The following is a 27669-nucleotide window of genomic DNA, read 5'->3' on the forward strand; positions in this document are numbered from 1 at the left end:
TATCTGTTTCGGTTTCTGGTTACACACCAGCAAAACAGGCAAGGTTTACATGGCCTTGCCTGCTAACAGAGTGGTCTTGTTAAATTTTATTTAGCTTTGAAAAGCTTAATGTTCATCCTTTCAGTGTTTTCATGTGCTATTTTGAATCTACAAACTGCATTTTATGTTTTCCATTTCCCCATATGTGTTGTGTTTCTAACTGTATTGATAGTTCTGGGCAGGATGAACTATTGAGAGAACATGACATAGTAGCAAGCATGCTGGTATAGTAGGAAATTCAGGTTCTGTTACCACTTGGTTGTGTAACTGGACAAGTCTTGCCACCTGCATGTCTTTGTTCGTATTTCAAACAAGTATAGCAATCTCCCATCTTCCTTAGTAAGAAATGGTGCATGTATTCGCTCTAAAATGTCAGACAGCTGCTTGAGGAATGTTTTGCTCCTGGGTAGTAATTCTTGGAGGGTTTCAGATGGCAAGAAATCAAAGAAGGCTTGTTTTGACCTCCAAAAGAGTAAAAAAAAATTCTGATGAGGTAGAAACAGTATTGGATATATTTACTCTCTTTTTTGGAGATGTAGCTTTTGTTTCCTCCTCATACTGAGTATGGCTAAATGTGGAGGGAAAAAGGAGGTATGGTAGATGGTAAAGATGGCCAGAACTGTGGCCACTGATAATTTTAATGATAACAATTTTGAAAATAACTTGCTCTGAAAAACATGCCCATATCAAGGATATATGCATATGCAAATAAGAAATATATATGTATGTGTGTATACACATGTAAACAAAAACTGATACCTTCAGGCTCTAGTGACTTCTTTTATAGTTTGCAAAGTTGATGGAATGTCAGCAAGGTGAGGACTCCTAGGTTCACAAGAATTTCCTAATTGGAAATGTCTAGGCAGAGGAAACTGAAAAAAGTACCCTTTAATGATAAGTTCCTTTTCATTTTAGTCTGATTGATTTGTGTTACAATGGGTCTGTATTATTCTTCTGTTTTTGTTTTGCTGGTACTGGGGTTTGGACTCAGAGTCTCAAACTTGCAGGGCTTGCTTGCTCTCAGCTAGTGCTCTACCTTTTGAGTTACACCTGCAGCCCAGCTTTTTGATGGTTATTTTGGAGACAGAGTCTCATGGACTTTTATGTCTGTGCTAGCTCAGTCCTCCAAATCTCAGTCTCCTGAATAGAAAGGTTTATTATATGAGTTATCAGCACCTTGCATCCTTGTAATTTCTCTTGTGGACACTAAGTTCAATTTCTTTGGTGTTAATCCTCTTATAGATGATAGTTCTCAGTACAAGGTAGGTGCCTGTGGATTATATAGCTGACAAATGGTTAGCTATTTCAGATGTTACAATAAAATCTCATAAAAATGAAGATGACAAACTTGTTCTTTGACGTTCTAAGATTTCTAGGTCAATCTTCAGAAAGTAAACTTTATGAATGTCTTAGCAACATTTATAGGCAAATTATATATAAGTGAAGCTGTTAGAAACCAAATGAGTGGTATAGCATCAGAGTAGTAACATATTAAAGCTGCAGCTTTGTGCTCCTAGCCAATTAAGTATAGAGTTACCTTAAGATGATTATTAAAAATTCAGACTTCTTAGTGTTATTCAGACCTGTATCAAAGTATATATAGGAGCCTGGCCTTGGAGGCTTCTGCCTGGAATCCTAGTTGTTCAGGAGCCTGAGATGCAAGGAATCATGGTTCAAAGAGAAATTTTGCAAAACTTTATTTACAAAAATCTCCCAAATAGGGAGAAAATAGCAGGGCTGGAGGTGATAGATCACCTGTGATCAAGCAAGCTCAGGAAGCAGGGCTTGAATGAGTTCAAACCCAAGTACATTCAAGAAATTTTTGGAGGTTGTAGCTGTAGGTACCCATATTTGAACAAGTACTCCCAATGATTCTGATGCACACTAAAATGTAAGAACGACTGTAGGTTTTAATCTGTGATGGTGAGGAATATGTATATGTATCTGGTAATTCTGTGAGAAAAGAAGAAACAACAAATGATGAGAAATGCCAGTTAGCAGTAGGAAATGGAAGCTAGCCCACCATAATGCACCAGGGAACTGGAAGAATACTTGACATTTATTTCTTTGGGTGATATATTCTGGGAAGTTTGTCGTGGTGGATTTGCAATTATACTCTGTCCCTTTTGAAGTCCTGAGACCATTCACTGGAATTTTATTTTGAGCAGTAATTTCTCAAAGCTCTTGGGAGAAGCATTTGGAGGAGTGGCTTTTCAGCAAGTATCAAGACCAGAAATGTGCTTCCATACCAAGTGGACTTCCTTTTGCTTATCAGTTGTTGGCTGTTTTGCCAATACACCAGGTGAAAACAGTGTTTGTGCTATTTGATGAGCTAGTGGGGCGAGAATCTTCAGGAGGTGAGAAACAAGATAAAGGGATGGAGAGGTATTAGTCAGGCTTCCAGGACCCAGGGCAAAGAGTGTTAAGATCAGCCTCTAAAGGAAGAGCAATTAAGTCTACAGATGAGTATCTTGAAAGGCAGCTGGAAGATGACCTCAGGGGAACTTTCCCCCCCGGGTGGAGCCCAGGAAAGCAGGTGCGGGCGTGACTCTGCTCTGTGTGTCCGTGCAGTTAGGCATCAGGCCTTTCCCTCTGCTTTGCCAGCCAGCCAGGCGGCAGTGGCAACCCGCAGGGAGCCGTTAGACGCCTCCGTGCGCCTGCTGGGCCCTCTCTCGGTCCCCCTCCCCTCCCTCCCGCAGCTGGAAGCCTGGTTGGGCTCCGCCTTTTCGGCTGACGTCCTGGGTGAGCGGGGGCGGGCGTGTGGGTGGGCCGAGTCGTCTGCCGCCTGCGATTCGGCCGGCTCAGCCACACCACTGCGCGCCCCCGCTCCGCCCGCCCCTCCGGGCCCGTCTTTTCCGGGCTCGCGCCACACCCCGCCCCCGCCGGCTGTCCGGGTGCGCGCGCGCTGCTTGGGCTGCGGCTTTTTCTCTGGCCTCCGCGGCGCGCCCCTCCTCGCTCCAGCGCTAGCGGACCAGCGGTTCTTTTCCGTGAGCTTTACCAGGGCCAGGTGCCGGCTAGCTGCGAAAACGCGGTAAGTAACCTCAGGGGAGGAGGCTGGGGCCCTAGTACCCCAGTTTTGTGGATCTGCAGGAACCCCAGTTGCTGCTGGGTTAGACCCCTCACCTGATTCGGGAGAAGGTAGGGTGAACATTTGCATTAATCGGAATCGGCTGCTTTCTTCTGGCGCCCAACATATGGCCCTAAGTGCCGCCCCACGATCGGGAAAATTCCCGCCGTCACGACCGATCGTCTCCGTTGGGTGTGGGGGGGGGGTCCCCACGAGCGTGGCTAGCTTTTTCCTACCGTTCCTGGCACCCCGAGGGCCAGAAGGCATCTTCCTGAGTGGGTGGTCGTCTTTCCTCTCCTCCTTTGGAGAGCACATGTAGGGCTTGTAGACCTCCAAACGACCTTTAGGGCGCCCCTAGACCTCAGCTCCATTTTGTCCCCTCCCACTTGTGCTATAACTGAGAGTTATCGAGGGGTCTCTATGCGTGTACACACAGCCACCCTCTCGAATTGGAGCGATGCTCTGGCTTCCAGTATCCTCTTGGCATCTGTGTGTCTAGCTATATTTGAAAACAGCTGGACCCAGAGACATTCACTCAATGTTCTGTCTGCATCCCTGCTTTCGGTGGGTGCTGTATATTTAGTATTGGCTTATTCACTTCCTCTTCCTCTCATTTCGGTGTCTGAAAGAACTGTGGCTAAATGTCTAGAGATGCAGAAAACCCTAGGAGAATATGATTCACTGACTAATCCCATCAAGGGGTTACATATTTGAAATAAGACGTCATTTCTCCTTTTTTTTTAACTCCAGCATCCCCTCCCTTGAAGGCATTTGTTCACCCTCTTGCAATTACTTGGCTCCATCTGCTCTTTTCACCTTAAAAAACAAAGGAGTCAGTCCTGCTTTGAGAAACAAAGGTGAGTTGCAGAATCAGGGTAAAATACCATTGAACCGAATCCCATTAAGAAAGTGAGCACTTTGTTTTATTGGTGAATGGTTGAATCAACTGCTCCGTTTCCTCTTCTGCAAAAATAAATTCACCTGTAATACAGCTAGACTTCAGCATAATTAAGATCCCTTCTATGTTCTGATTCTTTGGACTTTTAAATTCGTGTTGCTGCATAACAGATTACATTTTACCATTTATAGTTGTTAGAAACTTGAAAAAGCAATGAATACTGCATACCTTATATATAATTTTAAATTGCTAAGAACTTTGAGAAAAAGTGCACATATCTCATTCATTGTGTTTAAATCATTCGGTTCTCCTTTTCCTTCTTTATCACTTTTTGTGCCAGGCTTTCAGCATATGATGGTTAAGAAGATACCTTCTATACCCTATGACTTTAGACTGTGGGAAGGTGGTGAGGTTGTGTAAAGAAAGATGTGATTTTATTCAAAACAGCAACCATCATGTGGGGAGGCCTAAACAAAATCCTCAGGAAATTAAGATTCCATAGGAGATGATTTTATTATGGCCTCTGTACACTTTTTAAAAATTACTTTTGTTTTCCACCTTGACTTTCAATTATTGAGACTTGAGCAAAAAGGTAAACAAATTTTCTACTCCTGCCCCTGACTGATCCTATACTCTTTTTATTTTTTTCCCATTTTTCAGTCTGAATTTTGAGATACAGATGGTTAAACAACTGTAATAAGTGACACCGATTTTCTAATTTCCCCTCGTTGGTGACATCATATGTAATTACTGTGTAACATCACAACCAAGAAATTGAAGTAGATAAATCCATTCAGTGTGTGTAGATTGTATGAGTGTTTACTTATATGTAATGATGTATATATAGATTTGTGTGATCACCACAGGCAAATTATAAAACAGTTCTCTCATCACAAGCATCCCTTATGTTACCTTTTGAGTTCTTTTTTTTTTGCCTGTCCTGCAGCACTGTCCATGGCTTCTTTTGCTCAAGGCTAGCACTCTACCACTTGAGCCACAGCGCCCCTTCTTGCTTTTTCTGTATATGTGGTGCTGAGAAATTGAACCCAGGGCTTCATATGTGATAGGCAGGCACTCTACCACTAGACCACATTCCCAGCCATGTTACCTTTTATTAATCTTTCTCCTTCTCTCCCTGACCCTACCACCACTGATTTATTTTCTGTGTCTGTTATCATGTCATTTCAATAATGTTATGTAAATATAATCATGCGGTACTGACCTTTCAAGATTGGCTTTTTCCCCACTTAGCATAATTCCTTGGAAATTGCAGAGTTGTATTTTTTTTTATCAATAATCTGTTCTTTTTCATTGTTGAGTACTAGTCCATGGTGTGCTCATACTGTACACCATTCACTTCTCATATGACATCTGCTATTTCCAGGGTTTTATATATTTCTTCCTTATAAAGAAAGCCCTTGTGAACAATTATGTGCAGGATTTGTGTGTACATAAATTTACATTTCTAAAGATAATTACTGGTTGTATTGCACTTACATATATATTTCTTTTTTTTTTTTTCCAGTCCTGGGCCTTGGACTCAGGGCCTGAGCACTGTCCCTGGCTTCTTTTTTTTTTTTTTTTTGGCCAGTCGTGGGCCTTGGACTCAGGGCCTAAGCACTGTCCCTGGCTTCTTCCCGCTCAAGGCTAGCACTCTGCCACTTGAGCCACAGTGCCGCTTCTGGCCGTTTTCTGTATATATGGTGCTGGGGAATCGAACCTAGGGCCTCGTGTATCCGAGGCAGGCACTCTTGCCACTAGGCTATATCCCCAGCCCCCTGGCTTCTTTTTGCTCAAGGCTAACACTCTGCCACTTGAGCCACAGCGCCACTTCTGGCAGTTTTCTACATATGTGGTGCTGAGGGATCCAACCCAGGGCTTCATGTATATGAGGCAAGCACTCTTGCCACTAGGCCGTATTCCCAGCCCACATGTATATTTCTGTGAGGATCTCCCAAATAATTTTCTACAGTCCCTGAACCATTTTAAATTCCTCTCCCCAGTGTGCAAGTGTTGCTCATCCTGATTAATGTATATGTATACATATATGTATATGCATATAAGCTATATATAATAGCATATTGATATAGGTAAAACAATACTTGGGCTGGGAATGTGGCTTAGTGGTAGAGTGCTTGCCTAGCATGCACAAAGCCCTGGGTTCGATTCCTCAGCACCCCATAAACAGAAAAAGGTGGAAGTGGCACTGTGGCTCAAGAGGTAGAGTGCTAGCCTTGAGCAAAGAGAAGCCAGGGACAGCACTCAGGCCATGAGTCCAAGCCTCAAGACTGGCAAAAAAAAATAGATCTGGCTGAGAATGTGGCCTAGTGCTAGAGTGCTTGCCTAGCATGCATGAAACCCTGGGTTCGATTCCTCAGCACCACATATACAGAAAAAGCCAGAAGTGGCTCTGTAGCTCAAGTGGTAGAGTACTAGCCATGAGCAAAAAGAAGCCAGGGACAGTGCTCAGGCCCTGAGTTCAAGCCCCAGGACTGTCCAAAAAAAAAAAAAGAAAGAAAACAATACTTGACCTTAGGGTCTCATCCTCTTACTACCCTAGCTTTCTTACTTATGGTTGATGCCCTACTGCCTCAGCCAAACCTCAAGTCAAGCCTTTTCTGGTTAATTGGAAATATAGTCTCTTAGAATATTTCTGCTTGGTTTGGCTTTGAACCATGAGCCTCTAATATCAGCCTCATGAGTACCACCAATACCGGGCAATATTTTCTATACTAGTTATTCTGATAGGTGAGAACTGATACCCACTTGTAGATTCATTTGCAATTTCCTGATGGCTGAAGATATGGAGTGTTTTTCATGTTCCCATTTCCCTATATGCTTTCTGAAGAAATACCTTTTCATATCTTTTAACTGTTTTCTAGTTAGATTTTTTTTTATTGTTTTGAGAGTTCATGTATCTTAAATACTAACCCTTTGTCAGGTATGTGGTTTGAAAACACATTCCTTCAGTTCTCTAGTTTGCCTTCCTAACTTGTTCACGGGAGGTTTTACAGAATATAATGCTTTAATTGGATATTATCCAATTATTAATTTTTTTCCTTTTATGGACTATGCTTTTGGTGCCAAGGGAATCTTACAGAGTTTTGTTATTTAATTTCATTCTGACTACCCATGTTTGTTTGCAAGGAAAGTGACCATTTTCTCTTTTTAACAGTCCCTGAGTTCAAATATGCTCTGTAACAAGTGGCCTTGAGTTTATCATATAATAAATTCTCATCATATTAAAATGGCTACCAGGGGCTGGAAATATGGCCTAGTGGCAAGAGAGTTTGCCTCAGTTACTTGAAGCCCTGGGTTCGATTCCCCAGCACCACATATATAGAAAACGGCCAGAAGTGGCACAGTGGCTCAAGTGGCTGAGTGCTAGCCTTGAGCAAAAGGAAGCCAGGGATAGTGTTCAGGCCCTGAGTTCAAGGCCCAGGACTGGCAAAAAATAAAAAAAATTAAAAAAAATATAAAATGGCTGCCAGTAATTTTCCCCTTGCAAATAAATATACTGTCTACCTTACCAGGTTGTCTACAACATAAAAACCTGTATTTTAAAATTAAATAGACACATGATATGCAGAAGAGGTTGTTGGTTTTACATTCTAAATTAAACATTTTGGTAGAACTGTACAATGTTTTCATCAAATAACAAAATTGTGTTCTCATTTAATCACATTTTGGAAGTCTGCTTCTGCTTTTGAGTAGTTGCTATGAATCCTGACCGTGAATTTCATAGGCTTTTCCTATGTACTTTATCAAAATATTTAGTAAAAGAGTTCACCCTCTAGGCTGTACCTTTTCCTTCTATAGTAGCTACAGAACATTCATTTTAATTTCTTTTTTTCCCCCTCTGGTTCTGGGGCTTGAACCCTGGGTCTGAGCACTGTCCTGAACTTCTTTTGCTCAAGGCTAGCACTATACCACTTGAGCCACAGCACCACTTCTGGCTATATCTGTGATTAATTAGAGATAAGAGTCTTATGAACTTCCCTGCTCTGGCTAGCTGACTTTGAACTGTGATCCTCTGATCTCAGCCTCCTGAGTAACTAGGATTACAAGTGTGAGCCACCAGTGCACTGCTGATTTTAACTGTTTTTAAAAATATATGTTAGCTTGAAGTGATGCTCATAATATTTTAAAGAATGCATGTGCTTATCTTATGAAAAGAAATTAGGGTGAAAGATCAGTAATTAACTTTGAGAATTTTTTTGCAGGGTGGTATTATCATCACGTGTCCATTTGTGTGCATTTGATCAAATAAGTGCAGCTAGGAAAGTGGATTCTTACTTGGTAAAGATCAAACTTCCGTTTAAGACAGGGGCCAGAAAAATACTTCCTGTGGTCAAATCCTGCCTACTACCTGTTTTTGTAAATAAACTTATATTGGAACACAGCCACATCCATTCACGCATGTATTGTCTGATTGTATTCACAATACAACTTTAAGGCCTGCTAAGCCAATTTATACTCTAGAGGTTTATGGAAATATATATAATGACCACAGAGATAAGGTTATTTTATAAATGATCATTTTTTCCTGTGTTCTAAAGGAACACAGGCTTTATGTTGACCTTTTTCTGTCTTGGTTTCATTTTTATGGGTATTGTGGTTCTGAAAATTGCCTTCGTTTTTTTGGCTAAGCTTAGCAGCCACATGAAGTCATACACAAAGAGTTGGGAAGATTTTTTTTTGTTATTTTGGAAGTGTAGACTGTTTCATTGTGAATGTAAATTACACTGTGGCAGTTAGTAAGAATCAGAAAGAGGCCTATGGAGTCAAGATGCCATTTGGAGTTCTTATTGTGAGCCAGGGTAATAATAAGTAAGCCAGGCATGGAAATCCTCTTGCAAGTGAAACTACTTGATGATTTTTACATACTTAGTAGTAATGAGGTTATTAAACTGAACTTAGTTTATTATATTGTTTACATAGCTTCCTTCTTTTGTAAGTTAAATTGATATTTCAGTTCTTTTAGATAACTTTAGTGTGATACTGAAAATTCAAATGGAGTTAGAACAGTTGGCCATACATTTGGAAGGAAATGGATCCTCTCCAGCCTACAGAAGTAAATTAAGGATATAGTTTAAATGTGTGAGTATTTATTTAAAAACCATCTGGGAAGCATAAAACACTATAACAAAAGTTAAAAGGACAAATGGTAGCATGGAAGAAATAGGGTCTCTACAGGCTGTAAAACTATCATATCATTGATTTCCAGTTACTTGACCCACCATTTTCTTTTTTTTTAATGATTTGTAAATTTATTTTATTTTTTATTAAATATTGTTGATAAGGTGTTGTGCAAAAGGGGTACAGTTACATAATAAGGCAGTGAGTACATTTCTTGTGATACACCTTCGTTTACCATGTAGCGTACGCCAAAGGAAATTCACCTAGAACTTTAAGTGTAATGTCAGCAATAGAATCCTCCTGTGCCCTTCTCTTGGAGTTGTTTTTGCTTATACATAATGTAAGGTCGCTGACTCAAACTTGTGAAAATACCATTTGAAAAGAAGTTTTTTGTTTCATAGACCTGGTCTCTATTGTCCTCCCCACCTAACAGTCATATATCAAGGAGACCATGCCCCTTGGTTCTCTGTGTTCTTGGCTTGTCTCGCTCAACATTATTTGTTCAAGTTCTGACCATTTCCCTGCAAAAACCAATATTTTATCATTTCTAATCGCTATGTAGTAGTCCATTGTGTTGCCCCACAATTTTCAGTGGTGATCTGTTTCCTTTCTGAAATACACTGGGCACTAGATATTTGCTCTTAGTAGGCTAGTCTCCAGAATCCGAATCTGTGTTTATATGCAACTAGTACAGCAGATGTTTTTACTACTGCATTTGATATTGGTTGATTGCACATATATTTTGTTGTTTTGGTGTTGTGTGGAAATGAAACCCAGACTCTTATCCATGATGGGCAAGCATTCCACCACTGAGCTACATTCCCAACTCATGTTGTTTATATATGTAATTTGTTTAATATAACCTGATAAAATATGAGTGGGGAGAATTGGAATCCTTATGGAAAACTTTCAGATGAAATGGTAAGATGTCAGAAATTTGCTTTATATTATATGAGGGCATGAAAGTAGGAAGTGAATAGATGTTAAAGAAAGCATATATGGGGGCTGGGGATATGGCCTAGTGGCAAGAGAGCCTGCCTCGTATACATGAGGCCCTGGGTTCGATTCCCCAGCACCACATATACAGAAAATGGCCAGAAGTGGCGCTGTGGCTCAAGTGGCAAAGTGCTAGCCTTGAGCAAAAGGAAGCCAGGGACAGTGCTCAGGCCCTGAGTCCAAGGCCCAGGACTGGCCAAAAAAAAAAAAAAAGAAAGAAAAAAAAAGAAAGCATATATGGGTAATTTTTGAAGCTGAGTTAACATTAGATTCCTTCTAATGAAAGAAATTGTACTGAAAAGACTTAATTAGGTATGGGTAGGAAAATTATAAAAGATTTGTGTAAAATAGGTATAAAAATCTAAAAATGTTTTGTACTTACATTGCTTTGCAAGTGTCTTCATTTCTTTGAAGTATTACTCTAAGAATGCAGTTTAAATTTCTTTACAATAAATAGGCCTGGAGTTATGGAAAAAATCTTGGCCTCTATGTAAAAATTTCATGAAAGAGTAGACCTTTACAATTAATAGAATGAAATATTTGTCTTGTACAATTAAAATTTTCTCACCCAAAGTTACCTTTTATACCAGTAGCCAACTGTTCCAAATCACATTAAACGTCCTTTTACTATGTAATATGTCTAATATGTAATTAGCTCCTATACATATGTAATAAATAGGTTCTCATTAGAAAAAGTAGTGTAGGCATTTTCAAGGAAAAGGAAAAATGACTGAAAAAGAGAAGGTGCTTAAGTCTTCTCTGTTAGAGAAATGCAAATCCATGGTTCTTCAAGTGCATTGGCAAACATTAAATATAATACCTTTAGCAAATGGGCACTTATATGCTATGTAACTTTTAGATAAGGAGTACCTGAATCCTGTCATTTAAAAATGTGCATATATTTAGAGCCACCAATTCTATTAGAAAACCCTTCTAGGGGACAAACTGCCTATGTACATAAAACTCTAAGGTTGCACTGCAGTGAAATAGTTTACAACAGTGAAAACTTGGCAGCATCCTATATATCCATCCTTAGGGCAAATTTGAATACTAGGTTGTACTCAGAATATCATTGGGCAAATAAAAAGAAAAGGAAGACCTATTTGAACAAGGATAGGAGTTCCAGAGTTGGTAATTGGGAGATGAAGGGAGTTATAGATAGTGATTCCACTTATCTGAAAGTAAACAGACTTTATCATGTGTATAGATAATAAAATAGGTCTGATTGATAACACACCAGTGTATTTACTTCCAGAAGAAAAGGGAGTGTTTTAGGAATACTTTTATTTCTTACGTTATGCAATCCTATCATATATTCAGCAATTTATAATTGCTACTTAGTAGTTATGTAGAGTCATACCAAACTTTTGCACACTGGAAGATCATTACAATTCAGTTTTATTGTGTATTAACATGCATCCAAATGTAATGGCTTGCGCTGAGTAAGCACAGGTTTTCTTTTAACTTTTACTCAAAATAGTATTTGCATTTTCTAAATTTTCGACTTTGAAAAATATAAAGAAGAATAGAAATACCATGATCCCATAACCAGACAGACCCATTGTTAATTTTCTGGTACATACATATGTTTATATGTGCACATTTGCCCGTAAGCATGTGGATATTTGCATGAACAGGTACAAACACGTTTAGCATCTTTCTACAAAAAAAAATGTGTGTGTGTGTGTGTGTTGATTTGTAACTTTCTTTCTTTACCTTGACATCATATTGTAAGCATTCTTCACAATTGATGACTCTGAATAAGGGAAGACATCCAACATTTTTCTTGGAATAACTATCATCTTGAAGAACAAGCTCTGGTCACCAAAAGTAAATCACCAAGAAAGATTGCCGTTCCCAGTGTTGAATCAGTTCGATTGGGTTTGAATTTAAACATGTTGTACTTGCGTTACACTTCATAGTTGGGTTATTTTTAGAAATGTGGTATTAGTTTTATTAGTTCATTTTGTCATTGGCTGAACATCACAAATTGTATTTTTGCAAATCTACTTTATAGCCTACAACACATCTAGTAGATATGATAGTATATGATGGCATGTTATATGACTGGCAACACTAGGTTTGTTTACACCATATTACCACAAACATGAGTAATGGGTTATCCCACAATGTTATTAGATAATAGGAATTTGTGAGCTCCATTATAATTGTGTGCGACCACTCTCATATATACAGTGAGTTGTTATGGAAACATCGGTTTGCAGGGCTTGACCGTATTTAGATTGTAGTCACTTAACGATGATGTAGAAGTGCAATATGTTGAAATGTCATTAGGAAGCTTTGTTGTGTGTGTGTAGTTCTGGGGTTTCAATGTAGGACTATACACTTACCAGAGAGGAACTCTATCATTTGAAAATCCCCCCAAGCTTAACGAATTTTAAAAAGTAAACTTGAATGATTATTTTCATCCCAAGAAAAACCAACTCCTGGGCTGAGAATATGGTCTAGTGGTAGAGTGCTTGCCTTGAATACAAGAAGCCTTGGGTGCAATTCCTCAGCAACACTTAACAGAAAAGGCTGGAAATGGCGCTGTGGCTCAAGTGGTAGAGTGCTAGCCTTGAGCAAAAAGAAGCCAGGGACAGTGTCCAGGTCCTGAGTTCAAGCCCTAGGACTGGCAAAAAAAAGAAAGAAAGAAAAACCAACTCCTGTTTGTAATGTTGGGTAAAGGGATGTAATACAAACTCTTCATTTTAGAACTTAAAAATGTAAAAAAAAAATCTAAGCAACAGTAGCAACATGAATCTTTGTCTATGATATCCCTGCTTATATCATGGAAATTTGAATATTAGAACAGTGTTGGAAGGACAAATTTGATTTGGGAAATAGTTTTGTATGCTGCTTTCATTATTTAGAGGCATATATTAAATCCACCAAAGGCCTTATAATCTCTGGGTTTATATGTAGGATTTAGAGGTATGTTGTTTTGATTGTCATTGTTTTTGGAGGAGCTTGCGTATATAGCCTAGGCTAGCCTTGAATTCACTCTCTTCCTGCCTCCGCCTTCCAAGTACTTTGATTACAGGCATACAACCCCATGCCTAGCTAAAATACAATTTTTTTAATGCATCCTTAAAAATGATTTCCCACAAATCTAATATTTTATAAGATAAGATTTCCTTTTGTGAACAGAGGTGTTTATGTGAAGACTGCATAGCTATTCATATTTTTGTTATGTTGACTGAAACAGTTCTTATTTTTCTAGACTGTCTGCATCTTGACCTTTTGGAAATTGATTTCATAGCAGGAAGATTTTCCTCTAAAAGGTGCTGTCAACTGAGCAGGTACTACAGAGGAGTCAGGATAGAGATTCTCTGTTTCTCACTTGATTAATGAGGGCATGTGAAAGGTAGACCATTAGAGAGGTGCTGAGAATGTTAATGGTCGATTCTTGTGGTTATTATGAGGGGAATGCAGTGGAGTGGCCTGGTGAAATACCTGCTTTCTCTTAGTTACTCTTTTTATTACCTGTAATGTGGATTTCATCTATGTTAATAACATTTTAATTTTTAAAAAGTAGTAAGGAGGGGCTGGGAATATGGCCTTGTGGTAGAGTGCTTGCCTCATGTACATGAAACCCTGGGTTCGAGTCCTCAGCACCACATATAGAGAAAAAGCCAGAAATGGTGCTGTGGCTCAAGTGGCAGAGTGCTAGCTTTGAGCAAAAAGAAGCCAGGGACAGTGCTCAGGCCCTGAGTCCAAGCCCCAGGACTGGCAAAAACAAAACAAAAGAAAATAAAAAGTAGTAAGGATTTGAAGGGCTACTGATTCTGAGTGATGTGTCATTAAAAAATAATCCTAGGGAAATGGACAGAACTTCTCAGAAGATGTTGATGTTTCTTTGTGCTCCAAATATGTTAGTCCTGTTTCTCAAATGAACTGAAATCTGAGAAGTTCTCTCAGACAGGAAACAGGAACTCCATGAATGAACCTAAAACTCAGTCATGGCTTTGAGAAGAAAAGAGAGAACACAGTAATATTAGGTGGGTTGAAGCCAAGTGAAAGATGCCATGATGACCAAGATACTGAGTTGAGAAGCAGCCTAAAAACATAGTAAAAAATTACAACTCTACAAAAGGATAGAACTGTGCAGAAGTAGTCATCACATTTGTCACATGAATAATGTTTCTGACAAGTGTAGCAGAAGAGGGAAAAGCAGTCTGAGGATAATGACATCTCATTAGCTGGAACCACAGAAACTTTCCAGCTTTGGGCAAAAGTCGATTTCAGGGTTAGTCTAAGATGATTTAAACTCTGGAATATTCGAGATGCAGAAAGCATCAGATTCCAAAACAAGACCAAAAAGTGTTTTAAGAAGGCACTGGGGGGTTCCCTCTGTGCACAGACAATTCCTTGACATGGGTAGCTTAAAATTCCTATGAAATGAATTGTTTCCATAAGCCAGAATCTAGGAAAGATACAGTTCAGGTGCACTTTTCGTCAATTTTTTAACCTTTCCTTGAGAAGCTATGTAGTATTTATCCCCCCCCCCCATAGAAATGTCAGCATGAGCATATTCATGCAAATTTAACTTGCTTTTTTTTAAGCCAAATGACTGACCTAAGGAGTTTGCTTTTGAGTTTTTCAATTGAAAATTTCCCCAGAATTTTTTGGATTACTTGGTTTGGATTCTACTTTCAATGTCAACTCGAAAGGAAAGCATTATAATTTGAAAACCATTTTTGCTTGTATACATGTATGTTAATTTTTAACACTCCCTTGATAACCAGAGATTAAAAATTAAAATGTTTGAAGGAAAGGAGTATTCCTTAGGAAATAGCCCCCAAAGAATCCAGCAGTTTCCTCTTATCTGCTGTAGTTTCACTTTCCACAGTTTCAGTTACCCACAGTCAACCAGTCTGAAAATATTAAATGGAAAATTCCAGAAGTGAACAACTCGTGAATTAAAAATAAACTTTATTGCAGTTCATTGTTATATGGTTCTATTATGTTACTGTTATTAATCTCCTAGCATGCCTAAATTTTAAATTAAACTTTATCATTGGTATGTTTGTTTAGGAACAAACAGCTTATAGGGAGTTTAGTACTGTCCACATTTCAGGCATGTGAGGAACTTCTTAGAACATAATTGCTACAGATAAGGGGGCAGGAACTGGACTTAATGACAGGTGTTTTCCCTGAAAGCACAGACTGTTTTAGAAGAAACAACTGCAAAATGAAAAACCTTCATGGTGAATTCCCCAGTTTCTCTTTGTCTTGGATTTCCCAGCATCATTTTTATAGCTCAGCTTTGTCTTTGCATTTTTTGTTGTTGTTGTTGTTGGTCATGGGGCTTGAACTCAGGGTCTGGGCGCTGTCCTTGAACTTTTGTGCTCAAGGCTAGCACTCTACCACTCTGAGTCACAACACAGCCACACACAGTTTTCTGGTGGTTAATTGGAGATAGTGAACTTTTCTGCTTAGGCTAGCTGTGAGCCACAATCCTCAAATCTCAGCTTCCTGATTAGTGAGGATTATGGGTTATGGGTATGAGCCACTGGTGCCCAGGTGCCTTTGCATTTCTTTTGGGACTTGCTTGGTTAGAACTGAATGGAGTACACAATAATCAATGGGATTAAGAACGCACATCCAGTTGCCCTGAGAGCTAGCTCAGGAAGGGTATAAAGAGATAAGTGCTTCACAGAGGTGGTGGCTGACATTTGGGAGGAAAACATTCTGTGATGGGCAGACTCGCCAATCCCTGTCTTATGTCTGTGGCACTCTGCATTTGTGCTATTGTTGCTTGGTTACATGAAATATTTCTGTGGGCTGATTGGCCTGTGACTGAAGTAACATTTAGTAAGATAGATTTTTTTTAATACAAGTTTCAGATAACTGCTAATTTTCTAAAATTTTCTTTTTAGATCTTAAGGACCATACTTTTATTTGTTTGTTTGTTATCCTCATAGGGATAAAGTATTTGCTTACATCTTCTTTCCAGTTGTTCTCTAGGAGGAAAGACAGGTGGTTGCTTGTGTGTCCCACCTTTGACTAAAGGGTCATCTTGCTCAGGGCAGTGCCAGCAGGGAAGAGAGGTGGATGCTGTTCCCAAACATGTGGAGAAGTGAATTTATGGTTTGTAGCCAGAGTGTACCTTGAGTTTTGGAAAATTTAACATTCCCTTGATAACTTAAGATTAAAACCAAAATGTTTGTAGGACTCTGGGGCTGGGAATATGGCCTAGTAGTAGAGTACTTCACATATATGAAGCTCTGGGTTCGATTCCTCAGCCCCACATATTATAGAAAAAGCCGGAAGTGGCACTCTGGCTCGAGTGGTAGAGTGCTTGCCTTGAGCAAAAAGAAGCAAGGACAGTGCTCAGGCCCTGAGCACTAGCCCCAGGACTGGCCCATAAAAGAAAAAAAGGTCCTCTGTGTTTAGTTTGATGATCATTGGCTCCAGGAAAATCCTGTAAAATTGACTCAATACTTGATCATTCTTTTTAAAGGATAAGATTATTTTTTTAAACCCTTACATGGTACTTTAATAAGATGAAAGTACCTCATTTTGAAATGAGTACCTGATTTTAGTTACAAGAATTGTTTTCAACCTAGAGTCAATTTCTCTCATTTTTATCTAAAGAAATGAAAGTCATTTTATTAATTGATCTTTTTATTGTCATAATATTTTTTACAATATCATGGCTATGTGTGTATGTATATATACACACATATACATGGAAGGGAGAGAGAAAACTCATTTGGGGGAAGTGACTAAAATTTTTAAGAATGAAACTTCTTAGACTTGTGGGCCTTGATAAATAAAATCCCCTACTTTCCCCCCATTTTTGAGTCAAAATTATAATTTTTCTTTCTCAGCCTTCTGGGTAATGGGATTGTCCTCTATTGAGTTAAAAAAATCAATGATGATTATTAAATGATAACTCAGTGATAGTTACCTGATTGAGTTGCATCCAACTAACCTGGAATGATCCTCTGAATTTTTGGAGTTTGGTCCTTTCCCAGGTCTATAGTCATGTCTTGGCCATTGTTAGACCACTTTTCTGTGTCCCCACTGACCTTACCAGTTCTGCTTCCGTTGATCCTCAAGGACCAGGATTTTTCCACCTCTACCTTCAGGTACAATAACCCTGGAAACTATGAGATGAGGGTATTGAACACATACTTTGATAATATCTTCCCTTATTCTTAAAGAATCTGGCCTGCAAGATGCTGTAATGTGTCCGGTAGAATTTAAGGTGGAGGTATGATCAGAGAGAACATTTCACAACTATCCTGTGTTGACCTTATCTCTGGTCTAGAAGAAAACTAAGCAGCCCATTATTTCATACCCTTGAAAAACAAACTATCTTTTTATCTCTCACTACTGTTGACATTGGTTGCAGGTACCATAAGGAGTATTGAATTACTGCCTACTTTAAACATGATATATTTTCAAGATTAAATAATCAGCAGTAACTGCGAAGGGATGTCTTAAAGGCACTTTGCATTGTCAATGAAGCACAAGTTAAATGCATTAGGGATTTATGAACAGTATCTACTAATAGGATATAGCAATACTTGAAATTGTAGTAGGTTTCTTGGCTGACCTTTGTATAGTGATTCATAATTCCTCTTCTTCAAACAGTATTTCATTGACATGGGAAAAAGACTTTGGCTGTGTTTGGGACTTTTTAGTACTCTTTTCTTTTTTTAAAAAACTATTCTCATTTTATTTTATTCTGCTGTATTGGAGGCTAAGCATAGGGTCTTGAGCTTGCTAGGAAAATGCTTTACCACTGAACTACACCCTAGAGCTGTCTTCTTCCTGCTGCATATAAAGCCCTATGCAGAAGTGTTTATTTTAAGGTATTTCAAACACCTAAGCAATGAAACCTCCATTAGGTATGTTCCACAGTAGAACTAACTTATTCCAAATTTCACACTTACTAGAATAATATAACCAGTCAGTAGGTGAAGTTAATCAAGACCTTTTCTGTCAGTACTAGGGCTTGAACCCAGGGCCTGAGTGCCCTCCTTTAGCATTTTTATTCAAGGCTGGCATTCTACCACTCGAGCCACATTTGCTCATTGGAGATAGAGTCTCATGGAAATTCCTTCCCAGGCGGGCTTCAAATCACAATCCTGAGTGAGCTCTCAGCCTCCTAAATTGCTAGGATTATGAGTGTGAGCCACTGGTGTCCAGAAAGATCTCTAGTTTTGTTTGTGCTTTCTGATAGTTCATTTTCATCTTTTACTCTGTATGCTTTCTCATGACCAAATATTTGAGGGAAACTTAAAAATAAAAATTAATTATATTTAAATTTAAAATAACTAGGTAATTCAGCTATTACCTAAGCAGTAACAGGTATAACTGGATAATTGCAGAGAGTGTCTAGTATTCACTTGTAAAAGGCTAGTATTATTAACATATAAAAATTCTATAATCATTATCTGGTTGGGCTATTATATGGTTGTGAATTTCCTCATGGGTAACCTTCCTTTCCTATTCTACTTGTATATTGAGCTCTCTGTGCTAGGCTACTTTTCACTTAAAATACTATCTTTTAAACAGTAGTTCCAGATTATATACTAGTTGAATAGTGAAAAAAATGTATGCATGTAAATCTGGAATTACTTGGTTTGAGAAACTAGATTTATATGTATATATAATATATACATATATGTGTATATGTATATGTATATATATATGGAAAAGTTGTCATTGGCTATCTTTAACTTCCGATTTCTTCACTCTTGAATTCTGTTATTATGGTAAATCATTTTCAGTTCTGATGTTTATAAAATCAAGTAAGTAGAGCCTTAGCAATTTGTTTTCTGCTTCAGTGGGTAGACTGACATCACTTTCATATGTAGGAGAGGCCAGATGATATAATTGTCTTTACAACTTTGTGTTGTAATGCTAGAAGGTATAATGGCTTACTGCCAAAGATTTCATTTGAACATATTCTTGTTTATATGTAGGGATGATGTAACTAAATGCATTTGTTCCAGATTAGAAAAAGTTTGAGGCAGTGGCTTGTGCTTGTAATACGAGCTATTCAGGAGGATTGTGGTTCAAAGCCAGCCTAAGCCGGAGTTACTATGGAGGTTGAGTTCTAAGGATCATAGTTTGAAGGCAGTTTGGGTAAAAAAGCCCATGAGATTCTTATCTCCAACTGATGAGCCAAAAAGCCAGAAGTGGAGCTGTAACTGCCAGCCTTAAATGAAAAAGCAAATGGGCAGGGCTGGGAATGTGGCTTAGCAGAAGAGTGCTTGCCTAGCATGTATGAAGCCCTGGGTTTGATTCCTCAGCACCACGTACACAGGAAAAGCTGGAAGTCGTGCTGTGGCTCAAGGGGTGGAGTGCTAGCCTTGAGCAAAAGCTCAGGGACAGTGCTCAGGCCCTGAGTTCAAGCCCTAGGATTGGCAAAAAAAAAGTCAAATGGGCCTTGCCTAGGCCCTGAGTTCAAACCCCATTACTGGCCCAAAAAAGTTTGTGTTCATTCTATGTAAAAAGCCATAAATACTTGCATTATTGTATTAAAATATTTTTATTTGGGATTATTTTAGATTTATAGAAAATATATTAAGGATAGTTCAGAGGAATGTATTATTTGCACCCAGCTTCCCTTAATCTTTTTTTTTTTTGCCAGTCCTGGGGCTTGGACTCAGGGCCTGAGCACTGTCCCTGGCTTCTTTTTGCTCAAAGCTAGCACTCTGCCACTTGAGCCACAGCGCCACTTCTGGCCATTTTCTGTATATGTAGTGCTGGGGAATCGAACCCAGGGCCTCATGTATACAAGCACTCTTGCCACTAGGCCATATCCCCAGCCCCCTTAATCTTAACATTTTATATAGCCTGACACTGGTATAGTGCTGTTAAATATACTATCAGTTTTACTTGTATTTCTCTAATTTTTGTACCAAACTCTTCTTTTGTCTTTCATGATCCAAATATATTGTATATACTCATTCTAGAGCATGTATGTAGATATAACAATAAAAATAAAACAAAGCCTGGGTAATCCATTCTGCTCAGACAACTACTATTTTTTGTTTTTTGTTTTTCCAGTCCTGGGGCTTGAACTTAGGGCCTGAGCACTGTCCCTGGCTTCTTTTTTGCTTAAGGATAGCATTCTACCACTTGAGCCATAGCTCCACTTCTGGCTTTTTCTATATATGTGGTGCTGAGGAATTGAACTCAGGACTTCATGTATACGAGGCAAGCACTTTACCACAAGGCCATATTCCCAGCCTCGACAACTAGTATTTTTAGCATACATCTGTCTATACATTTTCTATGTAGAATATAAATCCATTCCACAAAATAATAGTTTGGATTTCTCCAAAAGGTAAGTTACATCCAGGCACCAGTGGCTCACATCTATCATCCTAGCTACTTATGGGAGTGAAATCTAAGGATCTTGGTGCAAAGCCATCCCAAGCAGGAAAGGCCATGAGACTCTTTTTTTTTTTTCAATTTAATGTTATTTTAAGGTGATGTACAGAGGGGTTACAGTTAGTAGTAAGTACATTTCTTTCAAGACTTATCTCCAATTACAGAAAAAGCCAGAAATGGCACTGTAGCTCAAGTGGTAGAGCGCTAGCCTTGAGCAAAAGTTGGTCAAGGTCAGCACTCAGGCCCAGAGTTCAAACCCCAGCACTGGCAAGAAAAAAAAGATATTTTACAGAACATATTTTTTGTATTTGCTGATTTACACTTAAATATAGTATTTTCTTTTTCTTTGGTGTACCTCTTCTCATGTGTGCTCCTGTTTTTGTTTTGTTTTGTTTTGTTTTTGGTTAGTCATAGGGCTTGTACTCTGGGCCATGGTGCTGTCCCTGAGCTCTTCAGCTCAAGGCCAGAACTCTAACATTTGAGCCACAGCACCACTTCCATTTTTTATGAGTGGTTTATTGGAGATAAGAGTCTCATGGACTTTTCTGCCCAAGCTGGCTTTGAACAGCTATCCTCAGATCTCAGCCTCCTGAATAGCTATTATTACAGGTGTTAGCCACCAGCGCCTGGCTATTTATGTTCATTCATTCATTTATTTATTTTTCTTATTTATTGTCAAAGTGATGTACAGAGAGGTTACAGTTTCATACGTTAGGCCTTGGCTACATTTCTTTTCTTTTCTTTTTTTTTTTTTTTGGCCAGTCCTGGGCCTTGGACTCAGGGCCTGAGCACCTTCCCTGGCTTCTTCCCACTCAAGGCTAGCACTCTGCCACCTGAGCCACAGCGCCCCTTTTGACCGTTTTCCATATATGTGGTACTGGGGAATTGAACCGAGAGCTTCAAGTATAGGAGGCAAGCACTCTTGCCACTAGGCCATATTCCTAGCCCTTGGGTACATTTCTTATACTGTTTGTTACCTCCTCCCTCATTCGCCCCCTCCCCTGTTACCTCCTCCCTCATTTGCCCCCGCCCCCTCCCCCTTCCCCTCTCCCCCCATGAGTTGTTCAGTTGGTGTATATCAAATGGTTTTGCAAGTATTGCTTTTGGAGTCGTTTGTCTTTTTATCCTTTGTCTCTCGATTTTGATATTCCCTTTCACTTCCCTAGTTCTAATACCAGTATATACAGTATCCAGTTTACTCAGATAAGATACAGAGATAGTGCAGGTACAACCACAGGAAGGGGATACAAGAGGATCATCAACAATAGAAACCGGTTTCACAGAGCGTGTTGAAAGTAATTACAACAGTGATATAACAGTCGTTTCCATAACATGGAGTTCATTTCACTTAGCATCATCTTATGTGTTCATAAGGGTATAGCTATTGGGCTCTTGTGATCCTCTGCTGTGACTTGCCTAAATCTGTGCTAATTATTCCCGATGAGGGAGACCATAGAGTCCATGTTTCTTTGGGTCTGGCTCACTTCACTTAGTATAATTTTTTCCAAGTCCTTCCATTTCCTTACGAATGGGGCAATGTCATTCTTTCTGATAGAGGCATAAAATTCAATTGTGTATATGTACCACATTTTCCTGATCCATTTGTCTACTGAGGGGCATCTGGGTTGGTTCCATATTTTAGCAATGACAAATTGTGCTGTGATGAGCATTGTTGTGCTGGTGGCTTTAGTGTGTTCTTGTTTGTGGTCTTTTGGGTAGATGCCCCAAAGTGGGGCTGCTGGGTCATAGGGGAGCTCTATGTTTAGCCTTCTGAGGAATCTCCATACTGAACCAGTTTACATTCCCACCAACAATGAAGTAGGGTTCCCTTTTGGCCACATCCCCTCCAACATTTGTTATTGTTAGTTTTCTTGATAAAGGACATTCTTACTGGGGTGAGGTGGGATCTCAATGTTTTGATTTGCATTTCTTTTATAGCCAGTGATGTGGAGCACTTTTTCATATGTCTCTTGGCCATTCTCATTTCCTCATCAGAGAAGTCTCTTTGTAAGTCTTTATCCCACTTGATGAGGGGGCTATTGGTTCTTTGTGGTTTTGTTGTGGAAGAAGGTAATTTTTTTAGTTCTGCATATATTTTAGATATGAGGCCTTTGTCCGTATGTCTGGTAAAGATCTTTTCCCAATCTGTGGGCTTTCTGTTTATCTTGCGAGCTATGTCCTTTGCCCTGCAGAAGCTCTGCAGTTTGATGCAGTCCCATTTGTTCATCCTTTCTTTGATTTGTAGCATTTCTGGGTCTTTGTTAAGGAAGTTCCATCCTGTGCCAAGGATCGCAAGTGTTTCTCCTACTCCTTCTTTTAGTGTTTTTAGAGTATCTGTTTTTATTTCAAGGTCTTTGAACCATTTGGAATTGATTTTGGTGCAGGGTGATATGTAAGGATCTAGTTTTAGTTTGTTGACTGTGTTGAACCAGTTTTGCCAGCTCCATTTGTTAAAGAGGCTATCTTCCTTCCATCCTAATTTTTTAGCTCCTTTATCAAAGATTAAGTAGGCATAGTTCTGTGGGTTCATTTCTGGGTCTTCAGTTCTGTTCTATTGTTCTTCAGGCCTGTTCCTGTATGCTCTTTTTAATGTAGCTTTTCCTTTATCCTTAGATGTTTTATCCATTTCTTTGCTCACTTATTTACTACTTTAAGAGACCAATTGTGTGTTTCCTAAACTAGAGAAATATGAAATTCTCATGAGACCCAGTTAATTTATGAATGCTAGGTTAGCCTACTTGAAATTGCTGAGTTTTTACATATAATAGATTTTGACAGTTGGTATTCTATGTGGTTCAAACCAAAGTTTGAAAGCTTTGAGATCTTTTGACAAGCCCCAAACTAGCCAGATTCCCTATGGAGGAATCTCTGATAAACACAACGTCCTATCCCCATGTTAATGGCAGACTTACAGAAGTTGAATTCCAGAATTCTTTCTGCTCAGCTCTACACTAGAGAAACTTTGAGCTTTCAACCCAAGATCTTCCAAGAGCCTGGTGGCCATCCTGGTTTCATTTTTTCAGTGGACAACTAGAGGCACTGCTGCCACCCAGTGGTGCCTTCTGGACAAGCAATTTCTTTTCATAGTACCATACTTATCCCCCCCCCCCCCCCCCATGCTTTTCCATGCTATGGGTTCATGATTTAACTCCCTTTTCTTGTTTCCACTTAAGCCAGTAGCTCTTACGGCTTAGACTTAGTCTAGCTGATATTCAGGACGATTTGAGTAGTCATGTAATTCTGCTTTGATACTCTTATTTTCAGAATAGGGAACATGAAATAGTATAAACACACTGACTAGACTGTTGTCTTGCTCAGTTTGTGAAGTCATAGAGCTCTAGTCACAATATGCCTCATGTATACTTGGTCAGAATATGCTTTTTACGTTTATTTTTACGTTTAGTGTAAGTCCTCCTATGTCTCTCAAATTGGAAGAGGCATACATTCCTACCTAGTGTGAAAGATTTAGTGTAGGACTCCTTCTTTGGCTTCTTTTTTCTATCACATAATCTACTAATCCATCTCATGATCATTCAAGGAATATTTAGTGAGCATCTATACTCTACTAAGTCACGATTACAGTGGTAACCAAAACATGCATAATTTCTCCCTTTTAAGAAGTAAAGTCTAGCAAGCAAACAGGAAATTAGACAAATTTAAGTTCAGCGCTATAAGGTGCTTTTTTGTTTGTTCGTTTGTTTTTTCCAGTCCTGGGGCTTGAACTCAGGGCCTGAGCACTGTCCCTGGCTTCTTTTTGCTCAAGGCTAGCACTCTACCATTTGAACCACAGCACCACTTCTGGCCTTTTCTGTTTATGTGGTGCTGAGTAATCGAACCCAGGGCTTCATGCATTCAAGGCAAGCACTCTATCGCTAAGCCATATTCCCAGACCCTATAAGGTACTTTGAAGGCACATAGGAAATACACTTGACACAAGTAAGAGGTCAATGGAAGCTTTTTGTAAATTTCATTGAAACTGTGATCTAAGGAAGCTAAGAAAAGGGAGAAAGGAAATCTTGGCAGCAGGAAAAGTATGTGTTAGAAGAGGAGATGAGAGATTAAGGTTGGTACTTTTGAGAAACTATATGAAGTTCAACTCCTTTGAGCCTCACTACAGTCCCAGCATATAGTACTAGTATTATTTTCTCCATTTTATAGTTGTGGTAGTTGTGGCTAAGTTGTGCCTAGTTCTCTCATCTCTATCTAGTAAGAGGCATAGCAAGAAAGTGGAGCTAGGTTCTTTTGGTTGTAGTATATGAGCTCCTAACTTTTGGATTCTTAATAGCCACCTCTTTGATCTTCCATGAGACACAGAATGTTAATCTGTGGTCTTTCTCTCTAGTGGGCCATTTCAAGTAAAATAGTACGTTTCTTAGTAAATGGAATGTGGTGTGTGTGTGTGTGTGTGTATGTGTTTGTGTGTTTGTGTGTACGTGTGTGTACTAGACGCAGGCTGTTCCAGAAGCTGGAGCATATAGGACCTGGAATAGTTTAGAAATGTTCAAATTAGCTTTAGTTTTTAATGATTGACTGGGAATCAAGTACTTCCATTTGCTATGCAACTCTTAAGGTTGTTCTCCAATATTTTACAGAAAAATCACAGATGGGTACACACCCAGGGACATCAAATATGTGTCCTCTGAAGAACAGAGGGGCTTTTAAGAAATTTTAAATTGCATTATCTTTTCATCTGATTTGTGAATTTAATGAAATGATGACCACAATTTCTTAAATAGAATTGTAGTCTGTAAAATGCAGTCATAATAGTGTATTAAACTAGGAAAATTGAGAGGAAGGGTGGAAGAAAGATAGAGGAGGGAAAGGGAAAAATGATGAAAGGGGTTATATTGATGAAGATGCATTGTATTTATAAATATGCTGAATGGCAAATCTTTTGTATAACTAATAGTAAAAATTAATTAATTTTCAAATGAGCAAGGTGCAATGTTTTATGCCTATAATCAGTTATTCTGAGACCACAACAGAAAAAAAACGGGTGTGGTCGCAACATGCCTGTCATGCTAGTAACATGAGAGGTATTAATAGTGGGGATTGAGGTCCAGGCCCGCCTGGACAAAAAGCAAGATCTTATCACAAAAGTGTTCAAAACATAAAGGGCTGGAGGTATGGCTCAGGTTCTGAGTTCAAATCTCAGTACCACCTAAGAACGCTATTAAGAGAAAAATTTTCTTATAGTTGATCTGATTTATTCTGTACTTTTAGATGTGTGTGTGTGTGTGTGTGTGTGTGTGTGTGTCTTGTTGTGATTGCTTGCTTGTTTGATTGACAGAAGGTTTCACTGTACCTCAGGCTGGCCTTATAATCTCTATATAGTACAGTCTATTTTTTCTTTTTGGGGGGTCATGGGGCTTGAACTATGGGCCTGGTCACCATCTCTGAGCTCTTGAGCTCAAGGCTACTAGCACTGTACCACTTGAGCCACAGTGCCACTTCCAGTTTTCTGGTGGTTAATTGGAGAAAGGAGTCTCACAGAGTTTCCTGCCTGAGCTGGTTTTGAACCACACTCCTCAGATCTCAGCCTCCTGAGTAGGATTACAGGGGTGAGCCACCAGTGCTCTGCTACAGATTGGTTTTGAACTCACAGTCCTCTTGTTCAGTTTAAAGTCAATAGAGTTAAGGTATTAACCTAGATTTTAGTTGGATTAAAATGTTTCATTGTACATAAGCTATTGAAAATAACATTAGTTTGATATTATTGAAACTGTGTGTGTGTGTGTGTGTGTGTATGTGTGTAATAGCTAGAATTTTCATTTTCTTGCCCATTATAACTGGATTCAAACAGGAGTTTTTACTTGGAAGTGTTTATCCAGTAGTGAAGGTAAGTGCAGCCACACATCACTGCCTTTTCTCTGGGGGAAAAGAGTATAACTAGAGTCATCATTAGGATAATTTTTCAGAAGAGATAGGGCTTTGGTAAGACAGCAAGTATAAACTGTGGGGGAGAGTCTTTGGCAAGCTGGAAAATGTGATTACCATTCTTTTAACTAGTTCCTTTATGAGATCAAGTTTGTGGGTTCAGCTTCAGAGGCTCAGACTCAACACTGTTCATCAGCCACAGGGCAACTTCCCTTTACTTTAGAGAGAAAACCATTAATTTTTCAACAACTATACTAATGTATACTGTAGTGTCATTGTATCTGTGGCAGCTGTGTTTCTTCTCTGTGTTTTAGCCTTGTACGCTAATCCCTGTTGAGGTTATTGCAGGACACTTTCATAGATGGGTGGGCCTTACAGGAAGTGAAGTTACTTAATGATACTTCACTGTTGCCCAAAACATTTTGAAATGAGAACTTTGAGGGAAAGAAATGATTCGTCCCTTTCTCCATCTTGCTTCTTTTTGAAGGCATACATAATGTGATATCAAAGTTGATTGAAATGTTTGAAGCAAGGCCATCTTAGGTAAGACTATATCCTTTGAAATTTGAATGTTTGGTCCAAGAGGCCAGGTTGTAAACATGATAGGGCTGACAGGGTTCACTTCTAAAATCCCCTCTCCTCATAAGCCCTCTGAGTACCGCTGTGAAAAACAGCATTCTGGTTGGAACATCACAGATCTTAGAGGGATGATGGTCATTTGGTCTTTTTATTTTGCAAAAGATCCCTTCTGGGAGTGGTATTCATATCCTGTAGGGGACTGATTGTAGCAACTAAATTCATTTTCATGGGTTGGGAGTGTAGCTTAAGTAGTAGAGCACCTGCTTAGCAAAGGACAGATGGGCATTTGAGGGCTTGAGTTCAGTCCTCAATATCGTATTCCCCAGTATAAAAGAAAACCATGTTTCTTATGGGGTGAAAAGAAGGCACGTATGATACTTCATACAGATATCACCTGGCATTTAAAATCATAGTTGTTTTAGAGTAAGTAATCTAATAGAATATAAGAGTAATAGAGTCAGCAATATATATAATGCTTTGCATAGAAATAGTATTTCCATCTTTGTGTGGAATCCCTTGTGATTCATGATTGTTAGGCTTTTTGCTACTGTTCTGTTCCTTGGAGTTATGGATAATATTTTTTTCTGCTATGATGAGACCTATACAGTAGTCAATTTTTGTTAGTCATGTTCTGTTTGTCTGTATCTGTCTACACACCTATCCACTCATCCATCTATCACAGTGCTGGAAAGAACCCAGGACTTCATGCGTGCTA

At 39.1% G+C, this 27669-nt stretch overlaps 1 protein-coding gene across 6 annotated transcripts in view; it reads left to right on the plus strand.

Annotated features, from left to right (window-relative positions):
• Nucleotides 1-2921: 2921 nt before the first annotated feature.
• Acsl4 (acyl-CoA synthetase long chain family member 4) overlaps nt 2922-27669 on the plus strand; it is an 89729-nt gene continuing 64981 nt past the window's right edge. For 4 of the 6 annotated variants that reach the window (XM_048335523.1, XM_048335525.1, XM_048335521.1 and 1 more), the window contains exon 1: nt 2924-3070. The gene's annotated coding sequence lies outside the window, so the exon portion shown is untranslated. Of the gene's footprint in view, nt 3071-13362; nt 13424-27669 lie in introns of all 6 variants that reach the window. The other 2 variants (XM_048335522.1, XM_048335520.1) reach the window with 2 other exon arrangements.

This window comes from Perognathus longimembris, chromosome 28 (assembly GCF_023159225.1).
Source record: "Perognathus longimembris pacificus isolate PPM17 chromosome 28, ASM2315922v1, whole genome shotgun sequence".
Taxonomy (NCBI): Eukaryota; Metazoa; Chordata; class Mammalia; order Rodentia; family Heteromyidae; genus Perognathus; species Perognathus longimembris.